Source organism: Asparagus officinalis, chromosome 3, assembly GCF_001876935.1.
Source record: "Asparagus officinalis chromosome 3, Aspof.V1, whole genome shotgun sequence".
NCBI classification, from domain to species: Eukaryota; Viridiplantae; Streptophyta; class Magnoliopsida; order Asparagales; family Asparagaceae; genus Asparagus; species Asparagus officinalis.
The window spans coordinates 44,898,860-44,904,257 of record NC_033796.1 but is presented as its reverse complement, the minus strand read 5'-3'; positions in this window follow the sequence as shown (position 1 = coordinate 44,904,257).

The following is a 5,398-nucleotide window of genomic DNA, read 5'->3' as shown; positions in this document are numbered from 1 at the left end:
CTAACACTCAAGCCCTAGCTAGATTAGAAACCCATATTGATCAACTAGCTAGTGCCATAAGTGAAGTAGAGGAAGGAGAAATTCTGAGTCAACCCGTGGTCAATCCTAAGGACACTCAAATGAATGCACTACAGTCAGGAAAACAGGTCGATAATCAGGAAAGAACACCTTTAAGCCAAATTCTTGTTCCAATTCATTCTTCCCCTGATAATTCAATTCAGGAAAGACCGAGGGAAGAAGAAGAAGAGTCAGATCTAAGTTTTGAGGAAATTTTTGGTGAGGAGCTAAAAATATTAGGAGAAGCAGATCGGGTTTGTCAAAATAAAGAAACTGTGTTGGACAATTGCTGCTTTGAACTGAATTTTGAAAAACTCTTTCTTGATGAACTAAGATTTTTGGAAAATAAACAACAACCAAATTTTTACACATCAACCATGAATCTTGGGGTTGAGAAAATTGTTAAAGAAAAATTGGTTGTTAGAGAATGCACATTCACAAATCAAGAATCTAAGTCAAATATGCATGACACCAATGATACTTACCTTCCATTGCCACAAAAATCATTGAACACCCCGGAATGCTTAGAATTTCAGCACATTGTTGATTATATCATGTTGAATTTATTTAAAATCCGTGGGAGAATTTTCAGCAATAAGGTAGGATTCAATGTAGAACATGAACTCTTCATGTTGAATATTTTATTCTACATTGATTATTTTGTTTACTTCAAAATAATAAAAAGAATTTATTCTTCTCCCATTTAAGAGTTTATTGTTCAGTTGTTAAAAAAAAGAAAAAAAAGAAGAAAAAAAAAGAAAAAAAGGAAAAAAAAGAAAAAAAAAAAGAAAAAAAAGAGAGAAAAGAAAGAAAGAAAGAAAAAGAATAAAATTTTGATTTCATCATCCTCAGACCAAAGGTAATTGCAGATTTTTATCAGCCGACCAAATGTAAGTGCTTCACTTCTTATCTGCTTTACTTTATGCATCATAGAGTTTGCATTGAGGACAATGCAAAAATTTAGGTGTGGGGGTAGGAATTAGTTATTTTTTCTCTTTATTTAGGAATTAGTTATTTTTTCTCTTTATTTTGCATTTTAGTTACATTTTTTTTCCTTTTTCAAAAAAAAAATTATAAAAATATCGTCACTTGCCAAATTGATAGAGTTATGTAATAATTGATTTATTTGATAAATTTGAAATTTTCTAATCCCTGGTTGGTTATTTACTTAAGTTCATCTTTTATGATAACTCTAAATAAATTTCTTAAGAAATGATTTTCAAAGTAGTATACTTTACTTAAGCCTTAACTTGGATTTTTATTTAAAATAATGAAATTTTTGCATGCTTAACTTAGAGTTGAAAATAATTCTTTCAAAGTGTCTTGATTTACATATTTTCAAAATATATATACATATACAAAAAAAAATTGCAAAAGAAGAGTGCGAAAAATGGGCACAAAAAAATATATTAATACTCTTGAATTCTAGGTAATTCTATCTTATAAAGCCTAAGCTGACCGAGTAATTAAGCCCAAGGAGTATTTCCATACTTAATGACCTAAGCCCAATTGGGTTGGGATCCATTGGCCCAATACTCGTTAAAAGGTCACTTAGAAAGCCCGTTAAAGTAGAAAAAAAACACCAAGGATGAAAGAGTTAAAAAAAATAAAAATAAAAATAAAAAACTAATAAATGTTTTATAGTTATATATATGGTCTTGGAAAATATTTTAGATCAAGCAACTTGAATATTATTTTAAACAAAGAGTTAGCATGTTCTCTTCAAAACTTTTAAATTAAATTTCTAAGTTTGGCTTGGTTTTGTATTGCTACAATGAGAAGATTTTCTTAAAAATATACCTTAGAGTTATATATAAAAATGTTTTCTTGAGTGATAACTGGCTCCAATTAGATTATCTAAAAGTTATCAAGTGAATTTAGTTATTTACTGACTTCTTTAATTTGGCAAGTTGACCGAATTTTGTGGGTATATTCACTGCAAACCCTCACGAGACTACAACTCGTCCACTAGGGTAACCTAGGGGTTTAAAGGCTTGTTGTATGCGCTAAATACAACCGCGATTCCTGCGAAAGTGAGTTAGGATTTTCTTTTTATTTTCTTTGCTAGAGGACTAGCAAAAGTTTAGGTGTGGGGGTATTTGATAATCACATTTTATTACAATTTTATACCCTCATTATCTATTTTATATGAATAAATATACCACTAATAATTATTTTTATCTTTTTAACGGCTGTGGGTGTATCAACTGGTGTAGTTGGTCTCACAGCCGGCTCAACAGGATCAGTCTCGACAAAAGCTCCTGTCAAATACAAAATAGAATTTTCAAATGCATCACATTATAGTTGCAGTAGTCAGAAATTGACTGGTCCTATAATTAACTTGAGAAGAGCTACGTACCTTCAGAAAAACCATCCTCGGGATTCTTAGGAAGCGTAGACTCAGGAAATACATCTCCAGGCAACTGGTCATCAATCTGAGGAGAACCATACATAAAGTGGAGCATAGGAGTGTCCACAAGCAAGCCTTCCTCGTCAAAATCATCAGTCGAGAAATCTGACACAAGAGAATATAAGTACGAAAGGAGAATAAAGAGACTACGACCAATAGAAATGAGTTACCTCTTATGGGTGCGTCAGCCTCTCTATTCCCAAGATCCACGTTTGCCTCCTGCAAATTATCTAAAAGAGCGAGAAGCACAGAGACAATTAGGGAATGCACAAAATCCGAATCATTCAACTCCTTTGTATATTGTTAATGGTGGATGTACCTGGATTCATCGAACCGGGTCCTACATTAACAGTCTCCCTAATGTCGCCAACTTCTGCAGGCCTTTCTACCTGGTGCGGTGAGTCGGGCTCACCAGAAGAAGTAAAATCATGAAAAACAGGATCAGGACTCATCTCTCTCTCCCCATGCTCTCCTATATTATTTTCTTGCATTTAATTCTTGTAATTTTATTTTGTAGTTTAGATTTTATAATTTATTTTGTAGTTAGATTTTAATTTCTTATACTATTCATCTTGAGGCTAGGCTTGCGGGCTAATCTCTTCCGCCTAGCGGCAGGAGCAACAATCGAAGGTCTCGTCTGGGAAGAAGGATGAAATTCTTCATCTTGGTCAGCTGTGGTCCCTGAAACATCAAACCATTGCCAGGCTTAATAATTCTGGAAGATAAAGGGAAAGAGTAAGAAACTGACCTCGTTCAGAATAGTCAAAATTCGGGTCAACATGCCCTTATACAAAACTGAACAAAAGAATACTGGAGAGATACAAAAATACATCGATCAATAGAAAAAGAATGAACTACAAAAGTAAAGTGGAACCATCAAGAATAGGCTTCGACTCCTTCTTCTGCTCCGTCTACAAGGCACTCCTGCTGAGGATCTTCCGGCTCCTGGCGATCTCCTAGCTGAACCTGTTCTTCTCCTAATTCTGACGTACACCAGAGAAAACAGGTGTACGTCAGGTGCATGGTGCACGGCAAGACCCGACCCCACAAAGAAAATAGGAACGGTCGAATGACCAAAGCAATAATAATAATAATAATAAATAGAAACATGCAGCTGGAATACTAACAAGCTAGATGCAATCCATCACTAGAGTATAACGATCATAAGAATCCATAATCATCCGTGTAACAAGGACATACCCCTAGATAGAATTAATACTTAAAAATCTACAACTCGAGACGTAGTACGTCGAGCGAAATAATCCAAACAAGGAAACCCTCATGTATATACCATATGTCTCAAATTGCAGATAATTAAATATTAATCCCGATCTATGTATGAAAAGAACAACACTGATCTATATCTCAACAAAACTAACAAGGTCCACCATAAAACATGCAAGCATATTATTCTTGTTTTACATGTTATTTGAATTGGGGAAGAATATTTTGATGTATATAATCGGGTCCCCGTAAAGTCGTCCGGGGGCCGCCTTCAAGTCAAGTATTGGCCCTCTGGCCATATATATTGTAGGATCTGAAATAGATACACTTGAACACTAGAGGGGGGGGTGAATAGTATTCTTTTAAAATTTATGCAAAGTAGATTATAAATTGTAAAGAAAGAATGGCAATATCAGAAAATGAACATCACAAACACAAGCATGTATACTGGTTCCACCTTCCCGGTGTACATCCAGTCCCCAAGCAAATCCTGCTTGAGAGTTTTCACTATGATTTTGAAACCTTACAAAATCAAAAGCAAACCTGACCAATTTACAAGACTATGCAAATTGCAAACCCAATTGACATGACCATGCAAATCGTCACACCGATCTCTAGACCAAGAGATCAACCCCTCTCATAAACCGAGAGAACCTTTCTTTAAAGCTCTAGACCAAGAGATCAACCCCTCTCATAAACCGAGAGAACCTTTCTTTAAAGCAATGTACAATTCCAATCCTATAAGCCTTGATATAGATGTGAATGTATAACAGTGACTTATCAATCTTTTTAACTCTCTGAATGTTGTCTAAAATAAGCTCTAAGAATGATAGGAACAAAGGCAATATCAGAAACTCTCTTTTATAGAAAAACATATTGAAAAAATAAAAGTTTAGAGAGTTAATTTGCACAATATGTGAATCTTATAAGTGCAAAACTTGGTGCTTGTTTTCTGATGTTTAAACCTATTTATAGCATCTGAAATGACATAATTTTAAACCCAATTAACGTCCACAAAACGGCTATAAACAATCACTTATTTAAAACCTGAAATCTAGAAAAACTGCATCTGTAGTCGACTATAAGTCATAGTAGTCGACTACACTGAGTCTAAACAGACTCTGTGAAGTCAGAAAATTGCTTAGTAGTCGACTACAAGGCATAGTAGTCGACTACACTGTAAACTCACAGATTCTGGAATTTTTGTTTTAGTATTTTGACTGTAACTTTCTCATCCGATATCAGAATGAGGTGATTTAATATTTGTTGGAAAGCTCTTGAAGAGACCTACAACTTTGATCTTTTGAGTTTTTCCAGATTCTAATTGTTATGGGGTATAAATGAAATATTTTAAGACTCACTCAATATCTATAAACTCTAATGGCTAACATAGGGGATTTCTATTGTTAACCAACACACTAAGCATGCGTTAGTGTGTTCTAACACTATATGTATGCATGTGTGTGAGTGATCAAGGCTTGTACAAATTTCTAAGCAAATAAAATATAAAATTACATTTAGACAATAAAGTATATCTTCTTCTTTGCTTCATTTTGCCTTGAACTCATCTATGTCTTGAGTATCTCTTTGAATATAATTGTTGATATAGCTCTGATACTGCAAAACAAATATTAGCACATAATACACACAACATATAATATTTGTTATCATCAAAATAAACTAATCTTGGGGTCAAGATTCCTAACA